The 25,774-nt window shown below is 46.9% G+C and overlaps 1 long non-coding RNA gene across 1 annotated transcript; it reads left to right on the top strand.

The window, feature by feature from the left end:
- Positions 1-23,563: 23,563 nt before the first annotated feature.
- Positions 23,564-25,257, top strand: LOC142574134 (uncharacterized). The gene is made up of 2 exons (XR_012826433.1): positions 23,564-23,924; positions 25,127-25,257. It is a non-coding gene; the product is annotated as an uncharacterized LOC142574134 (long non-coding RNA).
- Positions 25,258-25,774: the final 517 nt, after the last annotated feature.

Here is a 25,774-nt window from a genome sequence, read left to right as displayed (position 1 = left end):
AGAACCTCACTAGAAGTTTTGAGAAGGTTTGTTTTGTTTTTCTTTACCTATAAGAAGCTCTGAATATCGGCCAGCCAAGTTTTATTGATATTGCAACATCACTGTGCACGTTTTGTTTGCTATTTCAAGCTCTATAATGCTGGGCCTTCATGAAAACGTAATAACTTGTAATGATAACACTCAGAATTTATACCAGTGGTGGTCGAAACATTCTACCTAAAGGTATCTCTTGGGATCACAGCCAATTAGTTGCTTCGGAATGATGCTGCATGCTTTGGCATCACCCACAATTGTCGATGTCTGTTCAGATTTCCGGGCGTACGATGCGATATAGACCATGTCTGCTTTGGCAAGCAAATTCTCATTACGTGCTTCAAATCGATTAAGGGAAGCTACGCGGGGTTTGCTTTATTTTCTCTCCCATTTTGCTATAGTAAAAAGAGAAGTGGATTGTAAAAAAACATGTGATATGTTGTGTGCACGGCAGTTCATGCTGCCCTCAGTACTTCTCAAAGTTGCATTTGGTTTGTATTTTGTTCCTTTAACCTAAAATAAATGGTGCTGTGCCATGAAGGGTATGCTGTTGACGTGAGTTAATGGGCATGAGCACCAGTATTTTCTCTTAAAACTCCTTGCAAATGCTCATTTTATGTTCAGACATGGATGACATCGCTCAATACAAGTGTATGACTTGCTTGCAGGTGTCTGGAATGCCTGATGTTGTCGGTTGCATCGATGGGTCGTACATCAAGATTGAGTGCCCGGAGAAAAAGGTTGCTTCGACATATTGTAACAGGCACCACTACCTTTCACTCACACTACAGGCCGTCTGCGATGACAAAAGGCGCTTCCTGGACACATTCATTGGAAGTTCAAGCAAAATGCATGATTCTTATGTGTTCAGCTTGTCGCCACTTTCAAAGAAAATATCTGCAGTATGTCAGGGGTCTTACCATCATTTAGGGGACGCAGCGTATCCACTGCGGGAACACCTGTTGACACCCTACAGGGATTACGGTGCTTTAACAAAGCAGCAAAAGCACTTTAATTATAAGTTTTCAGCCACAAGAGTTCTCATTGAAAATGCATTTAGCACCCTCAAAAAGCGCTTCAGACAGCTGATGTATGTTGAGCTCCGCACTATTCCCTGGCTCAATAAGTTTATCATAAGCTGCTGCGTTCTCCACAACTTGTGCATTGAGTATGGTGATGTAGAGCTAGATGATGATGATAATGAACAAGTACCCAGTGACGTTCAGTGGCAGAATTGCAGTGATAATCATATTGACAAATCTGGTGAAGAGCGAGCAGTGCGCAGGCTTGGAGAAATTAAGCGCACGAAAGTCTTGGCAAAGCTCCTGTAGAAAAACTGATCACTAAACCATCCTGCTCCAAACTGTACTTTTCCTTTAGCTCCAAAACACCAAAAGCCACTTTAATGACAGCACTAGGCTTCATGCGTAATCATGCAATGATGGTATGATATTCTTTGTTGCCCTGTAATTCACCATCATCATCAGCCTTGTTACGCCCACTGCATGGCAAAGGCCTCTCCCATACTTCTCCAACTACCCCGGTCATGTACTAATTGTGGCCATGTACCTGCAAACTTCTTAATCTCATCCGCCCACCTAACTTTCTGCCGCCCCCTGCTACGTTTCCCTTGGAATCCAGTCCGTAACCCTTAATGCCCATCGGTTATCTTCCCTCCTCATTACATGTCCTGCCCATGCCCCCATTTCTTTTTCTTGATTTCAACTAAGATGTTATTAACTTGCGTTTGTACCCTCACCCAATCTGCTCTTTTCTTATCCCTTAACGTTATCCCCATCATTCTTCTTTCCATAGCTCTTTGCGTCGTCCTCAATTTAAATAGAACCCTTTTCGTAAGCCTCCAGGTTTCTGTCCCGTACATGAGTACTGGTAAGACACAGCTGTTATACACTTTTCTCTTGGGGGATAATGGCAACCTGCTGTTCATGATCTGAGAATGCCTGCCAAACGCACCCCAGCCATTCTTATTCTTCTGATTATTTCAGTGTCATGATCCGGATCTGCGGTCACTACCTGCCCTAAGTAGATGTATTCCGTTACCACTTCCAATGCCTCGCTACCTATTGTAAATTGCTGTTCTCTTCCGAGACTGTTACACATTACTTTAGTTTTCTGCAGATTAATCTTTAGACCCACTCTTCTGCTTTGCCCCTTCAAGTCAGTGAGCATGCATTACAATTGGTCCTCTGAGTTACTAAACAAGGCAATATCATCAGCGAATCGCAAGTTGCTAAGGTATGCTCCATTAACTCTTATCCCCAATTCTTCCCTATCCAGGTCTCTGAATACCTCCTGTAAACACCCTGTCAATAGCATTGGAGATATCGTATTGCCTTTATTGGGATATTGTTTCTTTCTTTATGGACTACAGTGGCTGTGGAGCTGCCATAGATATCTTTCAGTACTTTTACATACAGCTCAACTACACCCCGATTCCATAATGCCTCCATGACTGCTGAGGTTTCGACAGAATCAAACGCTTTCTCGTAATTAATGAAAGCTACATATAAGGGTTGGTTATATTGCGCACATTTATCTATCACCTGACTGATAGCGTGAATACGGTCTATTGTTGAGTAGCCTTTACGGAATCCTGCCTGGTCCGTGATTACCTGGATGTAAACATGAGAACCACTAGCTCCAATGTGCATCGAAATAAAGTCCATGCAGTAGTTGGGGGCTGCGGTTTGTGTACTAACGCGCGGCCCTCTTTAAATACACAAACACATGTTTGGCACTGTACACTTTTACTGAAACCAGCCGATATTCTCGGACACTGGAATTTTTTTATTCTTCTTCAAGGTCAAGAGCACGGCTTAGAAGCCTAATTTTTTCAGAATGTTGCTTTGCTTTTTCTTGCCGAATACTTTCCTTGTATTCTTGCCTTTCTTTGTGGCGCCTCTCTCTTTCTTGTTCCCGTGTAGCTCGTCTTTTTTCCTTTCCTTCTTGAATTTTGTTCATTTCATTGAAGAATACTTTCATCTCCAGCATTCTCGAACCTGAGGGCTTAGGGCTTTTGGGCATAGGCTCCTTTGTCAATCCTTGGCTCGGCGCTAGGCTTTCAGACTCTTGGCTGTCTGATGCTTGGATGGTCGACGCTGGGCTTTCTGATGCTTGGCTGGCCGACGCCTGGCTGGCTGGCCTCTTAACAGCAACAACGCCAGAGCTGTCCCTCAGCTCTTCGGGCTCGAGGCTGTCGTCTAGCCAGCGTATTCTGGCTACTTCATCCTCAAAGGGCACTTCACACGGGGAATTCCCGGATTTGTTGTTGTGTGCTGTAGCGCTTCTTTTTCTACGCATGACGGTTTTGTAGCGGCTGCAGCACTGCTCACCGGTTTTTGGAACTCCGAGTGCCTCTGTAATGTTGGCTGCAATTCGGTTGAACATTAGCTTTTTTATTTTTGAATTTTTTCAATGGCCCAATCTCAGCAAAGTATTGCTCATAATAATCAAATAGCAGTTTGAATTCCCCGGCTGTCCATTAACAGCCTGTACCTGCAAACAAAAACTGCATGAGTTAGTTGTAGAGGTGTTACAGCTGCATTAAGCGATTGTATTTGCTGGTTTGATTTGTGTAGTGCTCGTGTTTGCAGCGATCTTTTGAAGTTCATTTTATAATTTCTCCATCCTGTATCGGCCTTTGGGCTAACAGTATCAATAAATAAATAATATGTCATTATAAATGAACTCACTGCGTTGGTCATTCTTGTGGCTCTGTTCCGGCACTGTTGATGGAAGAAGAAGAAGAAGTATTTTAATGATTGGAAAATTTAGAGAGGTCGGCCGGATAATGGAGAATCTGGCCTGCTACTCTACGTAAGGGAAAGGGAAGAAAAAGGGTCACAATGGGGGATGATAATGGGAGGAACGAGGTGAAGGACACATTACACAACTGGTATCACAGGCGTGAGTCCAGGCCGGTGTCACCTAGGAAACGTGAAAGTGCACGCATTGTTTCTGTCGTCTGCCAACTCTCTGGCCACGCGCCTAGCAAGAGGTCCTCCGACAGTGGTCCATTGTGTAAATGTCTCAATGTATCTGCCATTGTCAGTCTTTCGCGCGCATACTCAGGGCACACCACGAGCACATGTTCTATAGTCTCTACAGCGCCACACACTGAACAGTCCGGGGAGTCTGTCCGTCCAATAATGTGCAAATATTTGCGCGTGAAGGCGACGCCTAATCGCAGTCTGTGTATCAGGCATGTATGAGGGCGTGGAATTCCACGCAGAATAGGAAATTTCCTATCGGGATCCAGACTTTTAAGGCGGACGTGACGAGCGTCTGGCTGAGCCCAGTATCTTCTCGTCGCACTCCTCATTAATTCCGACAAGAGGCATGTGATGTCCTGTCTGGAGAATGGCACTACAGTTCGCAGGCCATTGCTGAGGGCGCGCCTTGATGCAGCATCGGCCATCTCATTACCGTTGAGCCCACAGTGTCCCGGGATCCATTGGAACACTATGTGGTGGTGTTTTTCTTGGGCGCATGAAAGTAGCTCGGTGATCTGCAGTGCCAGAACCTGATATGCGGTGTGGCGCAGGAAGCAACCCAAAATTTGCAGCGCGGGTTTTGAGTCCGTGAAAATGCACCACTCTTGAGGTCTTTCCCCGCAGATGTGGCGAACCGCTTCCCGACTAGCGACAAGACACAGACGGCTCCGCGTCACCTAAGGCATCGACAGCAGCTGTGGTGATACCAGCCCAACAGATGACTCGAGGTTTCATACTAGACCATAATTCTACATCAACCGCTGCAGAGCTTGTGTGTGTTGATGGAAAAGCCAAATGCAACATTATTTATTGCCCTGGATTCATAAAGGTGGCCTATATGAAGCGACATAACCATTACGAAGTTGTACTCTGTGACATGTTGCAGTACATTGAACCACCACGTGCATTTCATGCAACTACGTAAGCAATTAAGCCATGTCAAACTTCCTAACACAGCTTAACAAAATAACTCGCTGTTTGCTGCGCTACCTCATCTCAACACGAAATTTCGAATAATAGCGTAATATAAACATGCACGGTGCCATGCAAGTTCAATATTGGCCCAACACATGGTGCACATTCTTGATTAGATTACACACGCTTAGCATGATGAAACGTCCCTGATCAGGTGGCTGTTAATCAAGATTACCATACGGTCCTTCTGGCCTGAAATCGACAGTGACGCTTCAGGAAAAGCAATTTGTAGATTTCTGTGGCACTGAGACTGATTCGAAAATTGGATGCACTAACCGTCCTGACCTACATAACAGCGCAACTCCATTCGGCAGCAGAATGCACTCGCACTGATACCGCCGCTAAAATTTCGTGGGAGACAAATTCTCAGGCACGTGACACTTCTTCATTGCTTCTTCGCGACATATAAAGCTAGACAACTACTTCTGCGCCACGACGGACACACAGGAAAATGCACAATACAGTGACGGATGCGATGCGTTTGAGTGAAACGAAAACATCAGCAGTAAAGCAACTACGCAACTGAAATGTAGCGTCAACAGACAATTGCTCCGCGCAACACGTGCGTTGCATTGAACTTACAGCACAGTGTTCAAAGTTGCGAAGACACCTACCATGTTTGTCCGCATCCTGTGTGCTCACCAGAGGAAGCAAAAGCTGCTGCACGCTTGCCGAGATATCCATTCCGCACTTTTGAAAAAAATAACAGGTAAACGGCGCGGAAGAGACAAGTGACTGGCGCGGCGGTGCTGGGAGCAAACAGCGAAAAAAAACGACAACACGCAAGGCATCCTGGGTAACTCGGCGATAGAAGTTCCACTTCCGCCTTGCTCCGGCGGCGCAGGTTGTGTTCCACTCGCGGATTTGCAGGCGTTGCTCTACGCCAGAGTCGAGTGATCGCTCGCGGAGTCCGTCGGCTGCTCCGACTCCGCCATTGGAATTCAACATTAGTAAGTGCGAGTTTGCTCCATTTCCCAAAAGCGTGCTGCGCGGCGGCTTTCCCTCTTCATACTTATATCTACGGTGGTGCATCCTTTACAGAGATTTATCGTAATTTGGAAAATTTCTTTTTTTATTCATGGGGGCTAATTACACCCGAACCTTTCATTTTCCAGGTTCTGTTACTCGTTTTTGTTTTCTTTTTTGTCTTGACTATATCTTGATAACTCTTTCTCATACCATCTGCGTTTTGATACCTTTTCCGCCCCGCTACGAAGCTTTGGTAGCGCGAAAGGGCCGTTATTTTTTTCTTGAACGCGCTACAGCCGGATGCCTTTAGAAGAAAGTCGGAATATATTCCAGCTTCGGAACCGTGATTCTAGTGCTCTGAAATGTGCTGCGTATGGAAGAACTATGCAGTTGACCTAAAGAGAGAAAAAATGTTCTTTTGCGAAGTACGAAGATGGTCGTTCTGCAAAAAAACGTTCTCTAGAACGCTCGAGAACTTCATCAATGGAAGTTTCTGGCTAATCTCAATAATAAACCAGCACGATGAGTCATCTTTCCGGACTCAAAAAACAGTGCTCAAGATCATGTGCGATATGAACAGAAAGCGTAACCAACACCCTCTGACCCGTGATATTAGTTATTTTATCGTAAGGCCGCTGTCGCTGGCCACACTATATTATTCCAGCCGCATTGTGCACACTGTGGCTCATGCGGAAATGAAATGGCTCACCTAGCTGGATGGAGGGAATTCCTTAGAAAAACTTTTTTTTGTAGAAAACCGTGCATCAGCAATGACAAAGAAATATTCCCACGTGGAGAGGAATAATCTATGGTGCCATTCGCTTACAGATTCATTTCTCACCCGAATAGATCTCGTCCGAAAATCTAGACTTACACACCAGCTTCCCCGTCGTCTCGAGATTTTATATCATCGACTTCATCTGAATGCCGCGTTCACCAATAATTACCAACCTCCAAAAGCTTGGATTGCCCACCATCCCGTATTGTGCTAACTGCGGTGCATACGACACTGTGTAACACATTTTATTGCAATGTCGAAATCACAGAGAAGAGAGAACGTGCAATTTTGTTGGAATGTCCTCTGTTTCCCGAGAATCACTAGATTTAGGAAGTAAATAGGTTATGTGCCTTTCACTGCAAATCAAAAGCAAGCTTTAAAATATCTTTTTATATTCCTTGATGACAACGACGTAATTTGCAAGCTACAGCATGTTTAGATAAACACCCGTCCCCTTTGCCTCGCGTGTAAATACCGAAATCATATTTTTAGCTTTTTCCCGTTCCCTAGGCAGAATGGCATGAAGCCGCGTGCTTTTACCTCGGCAGCATGGCCTGTATTTAGATAAAGAGCTTCACTTCACTCTCTCTCTCTCTATCAAGCGTAATGCGTGTGGAGGAACAGCGCAGTTAGTGTAGACGGTGAAAAAATTGTTTACGTAACAAGTACGCAGACAGAAGCTATTGAAAAAAAAAAGGTCTTTAGAACTCTCGAGAACGTTTTTAATGTAGGTTTCTTGCTATTCTCAATCCTTGCGAAGTGTGGTAATTAGCATGTCTAATTAGGCAGTTAATATTTCGTGACTTGCTCCCTAATGCACCGAGCCCGCATTTTGACCGCGATAGAAACTTACTTCGGTTGATAAGTTTGTTTCCTTATCTTTTGTTTCTTGTTTCTTCTTGTACAATTGCTGTTATCTTGCGAGATGTATGTTAGTGCCTTGATTTCTAAAATTCGTATCATCGAGAAGCCTAACCAACGGCCTTCCATTTATTGTGCTATGCGCAGGTATTCCTCTCAAGCGCTTCAAGCGATGCCACTGTATCAGCGGCACTGATTTTGGAGAAAGCATCACAGGTGGTCCCAACACGTTGTCACGTGAGCACAAGCTGGACGTCAACCACGGCCTGGTGTCCTGTGCCAACAGTCCCGGAACGTGTCACCATTCTACCGTGAAAACGGGTTCATGGAGCAGATCATGGCAATGGTCGACGACTTGTGCAACTAGAAATGAACAATCTAACGAACGCGAATGACAGGACTCGAAAGGCATCGAACGTTGCACGTGTCGCCAGAGCGCGGAAGTGAAAATGGTCACATGACCTTTTACTTTATTACTTCATTCATTGCTGCATTTGTTATCGAATGTGTCGTTTAGGGACCAATAAATGCATGCTTTTATTCACCTCACATTGTGTGATATGTCATCTGTTTCTTCATTTTAGCAGTTTACGGTATGCGGGACTTACTGGTGTTCAGGTGGTATACCAATTGCTGCCTATACCCAAAAAACACACGTCGTGTAGTACAAAATACAAATTTCTGTTTCTGTGAGGTTGAAAGCGAAGCTTTCTCAGTCTTTTTTTTTCGAATTTCCGACTGCTGCTGCTGCTGCTGCTGCTGCGGCTGCCACTGTCGGGGAGTGGGTCAAAATGTGTATATACATGGAAGAATCGTGGCAGGCAAGAGACTCGAGGAACTCGTTGAGACTGCACCGCGCTGAATGTGCACAATGCCCTTTGAAACTCTCGAGTCGTCACCACATTAGCCTCCCGACAGCTGCAATTATCCTTCCCCCCTCACAAGCATTCACCTTTCTACGAACGTGTAAGTCCAGAGGGTAGATGAATATAATGGAAAAGAGGAGTGGGGACAGAAGGCAGAGAGTGGGTTGAACTGATGCAGTCGCGAAACGAGTGAATAACTGCCTTGCTACTTTTCGGTCACAGTTCCCTTACAAATACAAGGGGGGGGGGAGGATAGGAAAAAGGTAACGTGACACGGCAAGGAAACATAAACATCAGTTCGAGGGAGGGTACGCCGCCTTTCTACTAATAATGGAAAACAAACCATGCAAATATGTCTAGTGCACATCTTACGCAGGGCGTGCAGAAGCAGATCCGCATGAATCAAAGTGCACCGCAGGGTCGAGGCGACGCAACGGAAGCGCTCGCATGTCATACCAACATTTTTATGCGCGCTGCGATAGCGTTGCGGCTATGACATTGTTCGAGGTTGCGGATTTGACCGAGGCAGCCGCACTGGAGGAAATAAAAATGCCCATGCACTTTGATTTGCATCTGGGTGACTTGCATCAGTGCATTATGGTGCCAAAATTAATCCGGTGTGTGCCACTACGGCTTGCTGCATAATAAGATTGTGGTTTGGCAAACACAGCCCCATAATCAAATTCAAGTTTAAGGCTCCTGCCACAATGCCATGTACAATGGTAGGCAATCACAATGCCCAACCCTCTCAGAGGTCATGAAATATGGCACACGACAACACCTAAAGCCAACAGATCTCCCTTTGCGTTTTGTGTACTACGCAGACAAATATTAGCAGTGCTCGGAAGGTAAATATTAACATCAACCCACGACTCTAGTGTTAGCAGAAGGTTGAACAATTAAACATTCGCCTTCACCATCACCGCCAAATATTGTGAACTAACGCAAACAGCACTGAAACCTTCGCTGAGATCGATTCCCACTGTGCGTGGAATGTGCATAATTTTATTTTGACACGGTTCATAACAAGGAACCTTGTCGACACTCATTGGAAACAGTGGTGCAATTCGGCCATATGCAATACGTCTTCTTTTTCAACAGGCCTGAAGGAAAATACCACTTATAAACAATTCATGTAGTTAGACACGATTTCCTGCTTTCACACTTGCTTAAATGCTTCACGAAAGCAGGTATATTACCTCTATTTTGTGACTGAGAATATAAATGATTCCTTCTAGGTGATGGTATTCTGTAAATATAGAGAATGTTTCTGATTCCGCGATCATAGTTGTTATCTCAAAAGGTACTTTTCTCCCGTAGGGGTTAAAGGATGCAGAGAAAGGAGAATGAAAACGATTTTTACCAATTATCTACACTTTACTCTGGCTCAGCTTTCTCCCTTTCGACGTCACAGCTGATGGTACATGAAATCAAAAACTTGACTTGCATAATGATTTCAGCTTTCGTAATTAGGCAGTCTTAGGCTACGATCAGGTGTTTATTGACTCTAAGTTCAACAAGCCATTTATGCAGCTTCATCTCAAAAAATATTCGCAGGCATATTTTGAACAATATTATGACGCATGACAAACCATGCTATTCAAAAAAGAAGCAGGTTTCAGCAAAAGCAAGGCACTGACGCCGGACGAGCATAAGAACAAGAAAGGCATGCACACGACCGTAGGTTTTTAATACGAATTATTTCATAGGAAGCTTGCGGCAAGGCCTGCAGGGTCATTGTAAATTTTTGTGCCTACCTAATAAATAATCTTAAAATCAATGTCAGTTGGGACAACCAGACTTGGTTTTGTGGACTGTGTTAATTCTAAAAATAACCAAGCTATATTACATATGTAGAAAGGGTTCATTTAAGATGAGTCACATGACAACACAATTTTTGGGGGGACGTAAGAGCCATCTAGGCGCGAATGACAAATGAGTCGCTACATAGTCCGATGCTTCGCTCGCTTGAGGCGCTGGTAGTACTGCCAGTTAGTACTGCCAGTACTGCCCGGCTGGTGCCATGGGGCACGGAGGTATTGGCTAATGGGTGCAACTATTGAACAGTAGGAGAGGAGGTAACCAGTGAGCTTTGTCTACCTGGGCGCGACTCTCCACAGGTGCTCCTGCTCTCGGATTTCAAGCATGATTCGAAAGCCAAGAGCTGGCGACGATCTTCCTCACGAAGAACGTGTTGGAGTGCAACAAGCAGGCGGTCTTTATGCCAGCTGTGCCACGGGAAGAAGTAATCCACATACCTCGACGCACGATGACTCTCCTTGAGGGTGCTTTGACCACAATATTTTTGAGTACGGAAAGCACGTTAGCGACGCCACTCCCAAAATAACCCACTTCCGGAATGCTTCACCAGCGAACGGTTTTCTGAATGTCTATGCCAAAAAGTCAATATTTGGAGTGTTCTAGAGAATAACGCTGGTGATGCATCTCAAAGGGTCACCTGATAATTTATATGTATTTCGTCACTCTTAAAATTGATTAGCACCCAATGTTTCTCATGACATGGGGTATGTACAAACTACTGTTTAGAACGATTTCAACAGATAAAAAAATGATGAGGATACCGTCAGCTTTTAGTGACAGGGAAGAGACGGACCATGGCGTTTCACGGCGTGTCACAGAACCAACTTTTTATCGGATGAACATGTGCCCACAAAACAAGCTACACAACGGTAGAACTACAGAGACCAGGACAGACGTCGATCGCCAAAATCTGATCTGTGGGTCAAGCAAGGTGTGAGCCTAGGCTAGTTGGTATTCCGTATTGATATAACCAGTGTGAACGCAGACACAGAACACAAGAAGAAGCGACAAGGATGTTGTGCTGACATCCAACTGGCAATTTTTATGTGTGGCTTTGCACTGATTATGTCTAATACGGGTCAAGTGCGCCGGCTATTCATGCATCACTCGTCGTAGATTCCAGTCTTATCGATGGCGCTCGCGTGCGTTGTAGAATATAGAACACTATTCGCGTCCCGCATATGCAGTCTGATTACGGACAGTTCTGTGACAACAGTCGAAAATCTTCCGATAGATTTAGCCGGGTCTTGCACCGAGAGATAGCTTTAGCAATGGCGAGAAAGTGAAAAGCGGTCACCGGAGAAATATTGAGCAGTGCCAACGTTTCAATAGGATGCGGAAAACGGAGTTGTTTTACCAGTATTTCAACGATTCTCCCATTTTCACACCTACACGTGACGTAACTTGCGACGACGTAACTGACGTGAAATGAAAGAAGGAGGGGGATACTCCGGATTCTTGCCATTGGCCGTTTCGAATAGCTGCGCAATTGTACCAGGCCTAAAAATACGCGCCAACACCTCTCCTGGCAGTTGATGGCTTAAAAGGTAAATCACAAACAAAACAAAAGCGGCGCTGACGTCATGCTACTCTCTTTCGCCCTCCTTTAGCTGCCAGCTATGCCCTCCTTTCCCCAGGCGGCCTTTTGCGTCTTCTCAAACTTCGCTTCATTGGCCGCTCACGTACTCGCAGCCGCCACTGCGCGCGCTGGCATGGGGGCGGTTGGCCGGCGCGACTTCTCAGCTTCGCTACGCGAATGCTGCTACGTGGGGCGCTGACTTCTGCTTGCTATTAGTGCAGCTAGACAGTGACAGGAAACGAAGCACTAAACTAAGTTTTGTTTTTACACGAACACATTAAATGTACTGTAGGGTAGAGGAAGTTTTCATGAAAACCAATGCACAAAAGGAAACTTAGTGGAAATAGTATATGGTTTTCGGGACTTCGGGCGGATACTTGAATACCTAAAATCAGACTCCTGCGGAACAGAATATTGCTAACCTGTCGTCTTTGCTCGATCTAGAAAACATACCATCAACCGCAGAGCAGACGAAATGTTTCGATGCCCCGACATTGCCATCTCGGAGTTTGATCCGAGATCGTCTGCCTCAGTCTTATCTTGACAGTCTACACATTCAAATGATTCCAATGTTTACCATGTTCTGTCTTTCAGTTGAATCGGAAATTGTAGCTAATTATAAGTAAAACGTGCACAACACTCAACGTCACCGGCCACAAGCCTGAAGGCGGAACCGCATGGCGCGATTTCAGGCGCGATTGACGCGCGGATGGTGGGACGCGCGCGTCATTTTGACGCGTGCCCAGCATGATCCGTCACAAAATCGCGCCGCCGCTTGCTGCTGCTCGGAGTAGTAAAAAACGCGTCGCGCGGCGCGTCCACCAATCAGAGTTCAGGTAAGTCACGTGGCATTTTGGTTCTTTTTTGCCACCAGATGGCCCTGCTCTCTGCGCATCTCGACGGAACCTCCTTGGCGGAATTTTCTTTTTAACGCGATAGCGTTAAGGAGCTCGTGCCGCAGAAAAGCCGGTGTCGTCGGCGTCGGCGTCCGCGGCGTTGGCCGTGAGCGATAAATCACGGCAGGTTCTTCATAAATAAAATGCAACTTCCAAGATGGGCTGGGTGGGAATCGAACCAGGGTGTCCGGAGTGTGAGACGGAGACGTTACCACTGAGCCACGAGTTCGATGCTTCAAAGCGGTACAAAAGCGCCTCTAGTGAACGCGGTGTTACCTTAGAAACGAGCTGTTTCTAAGGCTCAGGCGTGCGTCGCTTGCTGAGGCGCACATTTCGTTGTCGCGCCGAACGCTGCGTTGCGCGACGCTCACCGCCTCCGATGCGGGGCGCGTAGTCGCTGCGCCGTAGCCCAATACCCCTTGGCGGGTCGACGGGAACGCTGTCGCGTTCCACTCTTGAAGGCGAAGCTTAAGCGTCCTCCAATTTTATGCGAAGCATATTACTAGAGCTCAACCCAGCTCCTCAGGCGCGGCGGTGTCGCCTTCAATGACCTTTGACCCCATGCCATACCACGTGGCACCGTGACGTCACGACAGAGGAGAAACGGGGCTCCAACTCGCGCCGTCGCTCGCGGCGTCGCCTTCAAGGCTGACCACGTGACACCGTGACGTCACGACAGACGAGAAACGGGGCTCCAACTCGCGCCGTCGCTCGCGGCGTCGCGGCGGTATATAAGCAGCTGCGCTTGTTTCTAGGTGGCTTTGGCTCAACTCTTGCAAGATGGGCTGGGTGGGAATCGAACCAGGGTCTCCGGAGTGTGAGACGGAGACGCTACCACTGAGCCACGAGTACGATGCTTCAAAGCGGTACAAAAGCGCCTCTAGTGAATGCGGTGTTGCCTTAGAAACGAGCTGTTTCTAAGGCTCAGGCGTGCGTCGCTTGCTCAGGCGCACATTTCGTTGCCGCGCCGAACGCTGCGTTGCTCGACGCTCACCGCGTCCAATGCGGGGTGCCTAGTCGCTGCGCCGTAGCCCATTGTCTTACACCCCTTGGCGGGTCGACGGGAACGCTGTCACGTTCCACTCTTGAAGGCGAAGCAGAGTAATGCATGAGTTGTTTCTTCGTCTAGCCGAACCAAATATAGCCAAGCAACAGCAGTTCACCAGGCTAAACAGTGGTTCAACAACTAAAATAAAGGCTAGTATGCTTCGCATCCTGGGCTTAACCTTAGCTAAGCCACAGCCATTTTTTTCTTTTCTCGGCAGAACTGGCGGGCGCGTCAAGGTAAACGTGTGCTACCGTGATTTCGTTCGCGCATCGTGTTGGTTCGCGCATTGTGTTCACCTAAAATGAACAAAGCAAGCTTCTACGAGGCCCTAATAACTTAAGTGGAGAAGCGTCGCGTCTCATCGCTAATACTGGCAAGACAATTTGCTAATAATATTACCAGTGTATGGTGCTCGCTCTTTTCTTAACCAGGCAGGCCGCACCCACATGTACCTCCTGACCCGCATTTTTTCTTGCTTCACATCACCATCCCCCTTTACAGTAGCAATCGCCTCTTCTGCTCGGTAGTAAGCGGCTGACCCTCCTTTTTATATGTGAAGTTGTAAACAAGCAGCGGCTTCTCAGCATGCGGAAGGTACATAGTCGCAGTTTCGCACACAATGTTGCTGCTTGAAATTAAGCTTGATAATAATTTTAATTATGGGGTTTTACGTGCCAAAACCACTTTCTGATTATGAGGCACGCCGTAGTGGAGGACTCCGGAAATTTCGACCACCTGGGGTTCCTTAACGTGCACCTAAATCTAAGCACACGGGTGTTTTCGCATTTCGCCCCCATCGAAATGCGGCCGCCGTGGCCGGGATTCGATCCCGCGGCCTTGTGCTCAGCAGCCTAACACCGTAGCCACTGAGCAACCACGGCGGGTTAAGCTTGATAAGTACACTTCGGAAAGAAATGTCGCTGTCTAATTACACTCAGATTATTTTCATTGTAGTGTTCTGTAAGTTTAAGGGCATATTATATATGCGGTAACAGAGACAATACATGTCGTTGAGAGTTATGTTGTCTGGCAAGCCGGAAAACGCGGCGCGAAAGCACCGCTCCTTTTTTTCATACGGGTACTCGCGCGTCGGCGGCAACGCGGGTGTTTGCCGCCCGTCGCGTTTTTCGCTCGCGAAAAACGCGCGATGCGGTTCCAGCTTTATGAGTTTAGCTGAGCAGTCGTTGCCGCTTCAGAGGAAGTCGAATATCAAACTAACGTGAGGGAAAGCGAAAGTGCTTGCTTTTCGCTCACGCAATGAATGTTACATTAATTGTTGCAGAAGTTAAAATAACACCGCCACAGCAAGCACAATAGGCACACTTGAGCTGATAAAATTTGATTGTTTAGGTTTTGTGTTGCTTAAGGACGGCGCGGAGTTTGAAAACGAAGCTTATGTTTGCCTTCCACCGGCTGCCGCAGGTCTGCGGATGGCGTCTAGAAAAACTGCTTGTGCGCTGAAGGTGAGTTGACGCGTTCGAACGAGCATTCAGATACTACGCATGCGCAAATTCCTTGAGTTGTCGCACCGCAGCTAGCGTCGAATTCTTTTTTCAGAGGTCATGCAAGAGTGGAAGCAGATGGCGCGTTCGTGGAGCCCAGCTGTTTGTTTCTTCATGCGATTATGAAAGCAACTTTGACTACCTCGTTCAACTTTAGGTTAACACCATTTCGTCAAGATGAACACATTCAAAACTGACTATATCTGAAGCGCACCACCAGTAAACCTCTATTCGCTGCCGAAATATGCGACACAGAAGAAAGAAGTGGTTGTCATGTTGCAGATGGGTTGGCCTTTGACACCACCGTCGAAAGTGTGCAGTGCATATTTTGTCGGCAGTGACTTCTGGAGCTGCGTTGATAAAAAATGGAAATAAGCGTTTATACATGCATTCTTTTATTCGCTTTCCATAGCGAAGCTGCATATGGCTATGGATTTCATGTATTTTTCATGTCCGTGCGTCAACAATAAACATGGTGAGCGTGGGCCGATGCTGGTGCTTGTGAAATACCGTGCCGACCGGTGTCGGTGGCGAAGCAGGCTTGAAGGACTCCACCGCCATAAATATTCATAATAAATAATACATGAAATACACAAATCAAGATTATTGTTCCAAGTCGATCGGTATATTAGAAATCTTTGTGAACAGCACATCGAAGTGTCCATCATCCTCTGGAAGGTGGCGGGCGCGGAATGCAAACCGAATGGAATCAAGTTAAACTCGTATAGACCCTCCTGTGTTACAAATGCCGTTTTTTCGCGATCTCGGTCGTCCACTTCTATCTGCCAGTATCCACTTTTGAGGTTAAAAGTGGAGAAGAAGTAAACATTGCGTAGTTTGTCCAAGGTGTCGTCGATGCTTAGGAGTAGATAAACATCCCGCTTCGTGACGAGGTTGAGTTTCCTGTAATCAACACAATATCGTAGGGTGTTATATCCTTTTTTACCAGGACTACCAGAGACACCCACGGGCTATTGGATGGCCGCATTACATCGTCCTTGAGCATTTCCTGTACTTGACTTCTTGTCGCTTCTGTTTCTCTTGGAGCTACTCGGTACGGTTGTTGGCGCACCGGTTTTGCAGGTTCTTCGACCACAATGCGGTGGCGGTGTTTTGCGATGGGGGTGTGGCGGACTTTCGAAGAAGTCGAAAAGCATTCAGGAAACTCTGTGACCAAACTCACAATATTAGCTCTTTGTGGTGATGACAACTCTCGGTCAGTGTCGATAGAGGTAAGGACACTTTCTAAAGTGACAGAAGCTGGTGATGATGCATCGAGAGTTTAAATATCCGGAAGTTGTGCATAGTCATGAAGAGGCGCTAAGGCTGTACGCTTCGCCACGTGTTGTGCCTCATTGCCAAAGTTAGTCAATAGGACGTCCGCACATCCGTTACGAAGGTGAACTAGGCCTCTTGGCACGCATATTTGCTTTTCCACTAGCGGCCCGATATATCCGTCTGCAGGTCCCTCATAGTCACGAAATACGTCGTTCCTTACAACGACAGTCACACAGCACCGTGCCAGCACCGTCACGTGTTCATCCACAATACGGAGAGAGGAAATATGTGGGTGCTCTGTGTCAGAAATGCTAACAGCATTTTCTGCAGAAAACAACACGCGTGATTCTTGCAAGTCGATAATTGCGCCATTCGTTTGCATAAAGTCCATGCCCAATATCAGATCACTGGAACACTCAGGGAGAACAATCAAGCTGCTGATGTATGTAAAGCCTCTAATTACGATTCTTGCTGTGCACATTCCTACGCGGTCGACTAAGTGTCCCCCGCTGTACGTACTGGAGATCCAGTGCAATGGGTTAACACCTCTTCCAATTTTCTGGCGAGTACACCGCTAATAACTGAATAGTCCGCACCCGTGTCTATCAACGCAGTCACATCGAATTCGTCGATGATGACGCGCAACTCAGCAGTAACGGCGTCATCACTGCACTTGTTCGTCATTTTGTCACTGCCATCGCCTTGTAGGATTGGCGATGGAGGGCCTTCGGCGTTCCGGGCGTCAGCAGCCTTGCCTCCACAGATCGCTGGCTCTAGTTTTCCCATCGCGGACTTTGTGAGCGACGCCTCAGTGAAATGGAAGAGGGACGCGGACTGGGCGACCTATAACGCATAGGCGCGGCCGATCGATGTTCATGTTGCTGAGTGTTCCGAATAGTTTGTCGCGTAGATAAACATGCTTTGATAACATATACAACATAACATACAACATAACATATACAAGCCCACATGATAATACCCCTTACAAAAGTGACTGTTGATTATTCATTGATATATTGTTGGGCAATTGTTGAAACAACGGACTTCATCAAATTTTCAAAAGCAATTAAGTTCGCTCAACACTTGCACAACAATATTGCCCTTGAGTGTTTTCAATAAACAATTTATTGGGTTTGTGTTGATTTTTGTAGTTGCTTTTTGTTGAGTAGCAGTTGAGTCCAGTATACAATAATTAGGACTCGCGTGCATATGAAGACATTCAAAAAATTTTACGCGAAGCGTTCCAACCTCATTCTTGTCACTTTACGGCAGGTAGGCTCTCCTGTCGCTTCGCTTTCATTAAAAAAATTAATGTGTGACCGATGGGGTGGAATCAAACGTCGGCTGTCGAGCCAGGTGCTCTAACCATTAGGCCACGAGCGCGCGCATACTCCTCTCGTTCGAAAAGCAGTAAGCTCTGAAATGCTTGGCGCGTGCGCCGCGTGCCACTTCCTCGTGCTTTCGTTGCAGCTGTTGTTTTGAAGCGCCTATCTCCGGGACCGCCCCACTTTCATAGCCGTTTTCGCAACGTAAGAACTGCCACGTTAGACTAGCTTCATGACCGCCCAAGTTCATAACGACTTAACGTTTCTTAGCCGGCGTACAAATGCCGTCGTCGTTTTAACATAGACTAGATGACAGCCATCGGTACGATCCAAAATGAGCACGTTTCGGGGTGCCGAAGAATGCGAAATTCACTTGCAAACACGGTGACTACGCGCATGGGGAGTTCCCCAAAAGTAGACACGGCGGCAGCGCGGCCAGCGATAAGACAAGCGCCGACACGCGACGACGCTACCCTTCGAGCATCCGACGTGCTGTGGAAACCGTAGGATGCAAGCACGCACAAGGTGCAAACATACACGTGAGAAGTCTTCGAATTTCATGTGACGCACCCTCGGTCCGGAAAGCAAATTTAGTTTTTATCCACCGGCCTTCGAAGAGCTGACTTCGAAGAGCTTCGGAGTCAGCAACAGCCGCAACAGTATCACAGCTAATCGCTGTATCTGCGGCTGCTCCCGACTCTCGTCTTGCAAGAAACATGCGAATTAATTGAGCATCGCCGAACTGTCGTCCTCTCGTCTCCCAAGCCATCAGGTCTCGTATGTTCAGTTAAACCGAAGAAGACCAAAGGGAAATGAAGTAAATACAGGTAACGGACTCTTATCATACATTACTTGTCACCTCGTCATCTGCAAAGGTGCTACAAACTATTTTAGCAGTGTTATTTTCGTAAAAATGACGAAATTAGGAGTATCTCTATTTCCAGGTAGCGCTACAAACATTAAGGAGGCGTTCGGGTGTGTGCGCGCACGCGGATGTAACCGTTGTAGCTTCGTCTTGCGCACACTTTTGCAACAGTACACATGGTTACCGCTAGTTTCGTAGTCGCATTTTTTGGTCGTAGTATTTGTTGTTTACGCTACAAACTAGGGTGTTCTTAAATATTTATGAAGTTTAGTAGGTGAAAAGTTATTACTAACGGTTTTTCAGTGCGGCTATATTGTGTTTGAAAGGTTCTTATAACTCAATACGATAGTGAAGCTGTGAACGGGTTCCGGACTCAGTTGCTTGGTTGCAGATGTGCGGGAGTTCATGCCTCGCGCTTTTTGATTAAAATATTTTTTTCTTTTCGGACATCATGACGCACATTTTAGTGAAATGCTTTAACGACAAGTGGGACGTTTATCCGTTGAAGTCATTGACTGACCCCACTGCTGGTCTTCGACTGATGTGCGAGCCTGGCTGTTTTGATGAGTTGCGCAGCAGAGGTCATGATGCCTGTTGGAGAGAAGGCACCCCGAAACAATCGCAGCCAAACTTCTGCACATAGATAAGTAATCTCGTTTTCTTGAGCACGTAGCTTTTTTTCTATTCTGACATTGACAAGCGTGAGATGTTATGCAAACCGTTCACTTTCTTCAAGCAAACCGTGTGCCCCGTAGCGCATGCGCGCGATACTAACGCTCGCCGCCGCCGTCACTTGGTTTATAACAATGGTAGGCGAAGAGGCAGCGGCGCCCCTCGTGCGTAAAATTGCATTGCTTCGTTTGTTCCTGTCTGATACCATTTACTTAATTTGTATGTGAGGGCACAATTGGAACATCAGGATCAGCTTCTCTGCGCAGTGAAATTTTGTGCAGTGGCCACGCCATCTTTCATAGGGGCTCACGTGGGCCGTATAAGCGCTTGTTATCGCTTTCCGATACGTGAGAGGCGCGCTGCCTTTCAAGGTATCTAGCCAGGCATTAGGAGCTTCGGAGAACCGCGACAAATAATTGTGCCGCAGGTGTGTAGCTGTGATACGCTTGTGCCACACCCGTACCGGAAAGCAGTCTTGCACTTCACGCTTCCGCATGTCGTAACTATGCGGGCGCCGTGGAAATTTGGGGCTCGCGGTCGTGGATACGATCACTGCAGCGGCCGCATTCCAATGGAGCGGAATGCAAAAACGCTCGTGCATTGTGCATTGAATGCACATAAACATTTCCAAGAAGTCAAAATTAATAGGGTGTCCTCAAGTACGACCTGCCTCATAATCAGATCGTTGGTTTGGCACATAGGTCGTCAGAATTATTTTTTTAAAATCCGTATTGGCTCAACGTATAACATACGATTGGTGTGATCACCTTTTATGCCGTAGCGGTTAAGCACGCCTCGATTTAGGTTGTGTTTAATGATGCGGCGCACTGCAAAAGATATTTTGTCTCTTCGGCGTTTGCGGAGAACTGCCTACCGATAACTCGCAGATTCCGCGCGGTGACTGTAACGGATACACAGCGCAAATGAACAAAGGTGTGGTGATGACGCCGGCAAAGAACTCAGCCGCCGACGGGCTCGCCTTATCTCCTATAACCCCAAAACTACCGCAGTAAGCATCTTTATCTAGCGCTGCTCGTAGCCGTAGAAAGCGTAGTGTACAATTTTAATAGGCGATAACCGAAACATGCCACCGTCCTCTGCTGCCTCTTTTGGCTGGACCGACCCGAATGTGCGTTGCTTGCGGAAGCGAAACGAACGCCAATCGTCGTGTTGTCGCCTCGAGCTAAGCGTCGCACTCGATCACCGTTTGCGCGGCGAAGAATGACGCGTGCATGAAGCTAGCTCACTGCACAGACGCTACCGCGCAAACCGCCAAGGGCGTGTACGCGACGTTCTGCACACAAATCGCGTGAGATGATCGGAGCCACGCCGGAGAGCTAGCATAGAGAAAGGGATTGAACAAGAGCGGACACTCGGCGAAAATTGGAAACAGGAAACACGTCACGCTATAGTATTAACATCGACGAATTGGGGCCGCGAGCATCGAAAAAAAAAAAGAAGAATGTGGAATGAGATTAACAGAAAATTGTTTTATTTTTTTTTATTCTTTCCCGGAAAAAATTAAACAATATCTGCGTCTCAATGAAATTAAACTTTGCGGCTTACTTCCGTTGCCTAGCGACAGGCGAACCGGCGAATGACGAGCCAGATGTTTGCGTCATTCGTCAGACACACCGCCGAAGCGAGAGAGACCGGCCGCGCATCTAAGCGTTGGACTGTTCGGGCACCCGTCTGCCGGCTTTTCTATTTTTGGGATTTAGTCTGGTTTGGTGGCCTTCCGGCGAATTATTGCGTTGATTCCGAACTTCGACATGGCAGCACTGCACTATTGGACTACGGCAAGGTGAGTAACCTTGTTCGACAGTCTGCGACGCACTTCAAGCAATTACGATTAGGGCCTGGCACCTAGGCTAGACTTGTGACGCAGTTAACGAAAAAACAGTGTGGCCGTCGTGTAGCAGTTAACTTGAATTAAAGAATCGTACTGGGAGATGTTTTGCGACGCTTCCTATAAGCCCCAATATTATTTGAACTAATTTCGGTAGTTTTAGGGCACGCTAGTCGCACAGGGTGCTGTGACGAAGTTTCGCGTGTACTGAATTTTACTGCGACAAGTTGACTGACTGCCAACATTATTGAAACTAATTTCATTACTTTTTGGGCTATCTTTCGAGCGCAGTGGGCGCGCCTGGCGCTGTGACTCGGTTAGCGAAAATCAGCTCGGCCGTGGTGCGCTGTTTCGCGCTTTAATGCACTGACAAGTTCATGGCGCTTTTCTTTCCCTGACGCCCAACATTGTTGAAAATTATTTTCGATACTTTTATGTTATGAGGCCCGCTCGCCGCGCCTGTTGTGACGCAGCGAAAAGCAGCTCGGCCGTGGTAACAATTTGGCGCGTACTGAATCTTACTGCGGCAAGCTTGTGGCAATTTTTTATGTCCCCGCAACAATTTAAGCCTTCTTTCGGTACCCACGCTTGTCGAAAACGCGACGAGCAATTGTTAAGAGTGATAGCACGGGAGTGCGTTGCTTGCGCTTGCAGAACGCACAAGAGATAAGCCAAGGAGCTCAAACGCCAGGAACTAGTAACTCGAAAATTCTGTCTTCTGAACGGCACCCACGCGCGCATTTTGTCTTGAGTGCGAGTAGAAGGAATTCTGCGAGTGTCCAGCATGGCTCTGGTTGAGAGCCTGTGTTGTGGCCACCTCTGTGTATTCGTGGCGTACTATCGCGTTGGTTGTAGCCAAGTTCGCGAAAAGCGCCGTTGTCCGCGCATTCGTGCTATTAAAGTGCAGGAAATAAGTATTGGGAAAAGGGGAATGCTTGCAATTAGAATGTGTTTGTGGTATGTACGGTATTGCTTGGGATGAGTCGGGTATTTTCTACGCCGTGTGTGTAAATACGAACTACTTTTGTTTGCAATGCCGCCCACTCACCACTTTCGCAGGCTTCGCATCTTCAGGCAATATTCATACATGTTAATACCAAAATAACGCTTCTAATTTTTTTCAGCTCACGTCGTCTGGTGGAGCTTCCTGCGGAAACTACTGCTGCTTACCTGGTGCCACAACGCTGGATGAATGCACAAAAAAGCCTGCGACGAGCATTTACAAAAAATAAAATAAACGTTTTTGCCTCATTTCACAAAGTGTCTTGCGTCTTGATGAAATTGCACGTGGCACATATTCAATGGAGCCTTGTGAAGATCGTTCGCAATCAATTTTACTTAATAAAATGATTTGGAAATGAATAATAAATAAAAAATAAATATATCAAGAAATATTTGCTGCAAAAGCAAAACAAAAAAATGGAGCCGGCGTGACGCGCACCAGCTAGTATTCAAAACGCGAGCGCACAAAACCGAAACCGGAATTGTGCTTCAGGTTTTAACCATAGAGTTTCTCACTACATTACCTAGAGGGAAATCTGGCGCAGCTGCGCTGTGGTAAGCATGGGAATGCCGGTATATTGTGGATTCGGATTGGCATCGTTCTCGTAGAGACAGGACACCTTGAAGACGCGCTTGGCAAGTACCGTTCCGTCTGTCACCATGATTCATTTTCTACTAGAACAGCACGTGAAAAGCTGTTTTAGCTTTATTATTACGCGAAAACATGTTTTGTTTAACTATGAGAAGTTGTAATTGTGTGTACGACTACATGTTACGTAAAAAGTATCAGCGGGCCGCTAAAGTTGGAGGACAGACGACAAGGTTCGCGCTCGCTTTGAAACAGTTGGTCGTCTATTCTTGCTTTTCTTCGCTTCGTCATGCGCTGTTGGTGAGTAAAGATGTAATATGCGTGAATGGAAACATTTTATGAAGATTTTACTTTGAGAACGCGTTATTTGCGTAGCCATATCCACGTTTTAGACGAAGCCTCTTACAACACCAGCCAACACGAGCCTCGCAGACACATATACCGTCATTCCCATGACGGCACGGTGCCCCCTTAAGAAACTCCCATAGACGGTGGCGCCAGATTACCCTCTAGGTGTTATAGTGAGAAACTCTATGGTTTTAACATCCACGGCATAGAGAAAGAAATTCAACAAGAGGGGACACTCTTCAAAAACTGGCAACAGGAAAGACGTCACGCCTAGTTTCAACAACATCCGTTAGTTGACGCGAGCATCAGAAAAAAAAAAAGAATGTGAAATAAACTTCCAGACAACGTTTTATTTTTTTTATTTTTTCCCACTAAAAGTGAAAAAGTTTTTCGTGTAAATGAACTTACACTTTGCAACTTTTTGTTGCGTTGCCTAGCAACAAGCTAGCGGCACGCCAGACGCGCGTGCATACGTCATGCGCCAGACAAGCCGCAGGAGTGAGCGAGGCCGGCCGTACGTGCGAAGCTCGCGTGCTCGGCGACCCGTCTGTTTTGGATATAGCCCATGTTTTTGGGCTCCCGGCCTTCTCTATGCTTTTCTTGCGTATCGTCTGCATTTCGACACGGCACCACTGCACTACTGGACTACGGCAAGGTGAGAAATTGTGTTTGACAGTGTGCGGCGCATTTTAAGCACATTTAGGCTTAGTTCGAGTGGCGCAGTTAGCAAAAAACAGCTCCGCCGTCCTGGCGCAGTTAATTTGATTTAATGCCTCGTCCTGGGAGATGTTTGCGACGCTTTCTATGAGCCCCAACATTACTGTAACTTATTTCGGTAGGTTTTGGGCACGCTTGCCGCGCCCGGCTTATTGACGCAGTAAGCGAAAACCGGCTCGGCCGTGTGAGGCATTTGCGCGTGTACATGCGTGTACTGCGTCGTAGCGCCTAAGACAGACAAGTTTTCGCGCATTCTGTGGCCCCCAACATTATTGTAACTAGCGTCGTTATATTTGGGGTAGTTTAGAAGCACGGTTGCCGCGCCCGGCTTATTGACGCAGTTAGCGAAAAGCAGCTCGGCTGTGTGCCGCAGTCAGTTTCGCGTGTACTGGATCTTACTGGTAGAAGTTCGTGACGCATTCTCTGACCCGAAAAAGTATTGTAATTTATCTGGTAACTTTTTGGGATATCTTAAGGCTTGCTCGCCGCGCCTGGAGTTGTGATGGTGTTAGCAAAAAAGCAAGCCCGCCATAGTGAGTTAGTTTTGAGTGTACTGAATTTTAGTGGGACAAGTTTGTGACGCATTTTATAGCCCTGCAACAAGATATACCTTATTTCGGTACTCACGCTTCTCGAAAACGCGACGAGCGATTGCCGAGAGTGATAACACGGGAGTGTTGCATGCGCCGGCAGGACGCGTAAAAGATAAGACGGAGGAGCTCAAGAACATGACATTTACGTATTATGAGCGACTGAAAACAGGCGTTGCACCCACGAGTCTGACTTGAGTGCGATTAGAAGGCATTCTGCGAGCGTGTAACATGGTCTGGCTGAGCCTGTGTGTGTACTTCGCGTACCATCGTGTCGACTGAGGCCAAGTTGTTTTGGAAACGCGCAGTCACCCGTGTATTTGTGCACTTAAAGTGCAGGAAATAATGCCAGGGAAAGGAGGGATGCTTGAAAATCGGATGTTCAGATTTTATGGCATTGTTTCGGAGGAGTCTTTGCTGCGAAATGTACGTAAAAGTGAATTTATCTGTAATGCCGCTCATTCACCACTTACGCACGTTTCGCCTCTACACGAAATACTCCTGTTAGGTCAATATGCCAAAATGATACATGCTTGTAATTTACTTTCAGCTGATGGGATCCGGTGGAGCATCGTACGGCAACGACTGCTGCTTACCTGGTGCCACAACTTTCGATGAATGCAGAAGAAGCCCGGAACGAGCATTTATATAGAGCAAAATAAACATTTCATCATTTCAGAAGACGTCTTTCGTTTTCTTTATGAAATTGCACCTGACAGATTCGGTGCAGTCTTGTAAAGGTCAATCGCAATCATTTCTACGTAATAATGAAACGATTCCACGCCAAGGCCACGCGAGGTTCAGCAGAAGCGAAAAAAAAAAATGCCGTGCCGAGCAGCGGAGCCGGCGCGGCGTGTACCAACTGGTGTTCAAAACGCGCGCGCCCAAAACCGAAACCGGAAAGAGTCAACAACATCCGCTTGGTGTGCTGCAGTCAATTCGGCCGCTGGGCTCTATGGGAGTGTCCGCTCTTGTTGAAATTTCTTTCTCTATGTCCACGGCTTGTTGCGCTGCAGTCAATACGGCCGCTGGGCTCCATGGGAGTGTCCGCTCTTGTATTCCTTTCTCTATGGAGCTAGCGTCAAAGATGCGGTACGTGTTCTCACTCGTAAAGGCACGCTCAGGCTGGCATTGCTCTCAGCGTATTTTTAGGTCATTCCTGCTGCTGGACTCCTACCCAAAGATTCCATATCTGCTT

The sequence above is a fragment of the Dermacentor variabilis genome, chromosome 3 (assembly GCF_050947875.1).
Source record: "Dermacentor variabilis isolate Ectoservices chromosome 3, ASM5094787v1, whole genome shotgun sequence".
In the NCBI taxonomy this organism is placed as follows: Eukaryota; Metazoa; Arthropoda; class Arachnida; order Ixodida; family Ixodidae; genus Dermacentor; species Dermacentor variabilis.
Note: the sequence above shows the minus strand (reverse complement) of the source record. Positions and strands in the feature narration are given on the sequence as shown.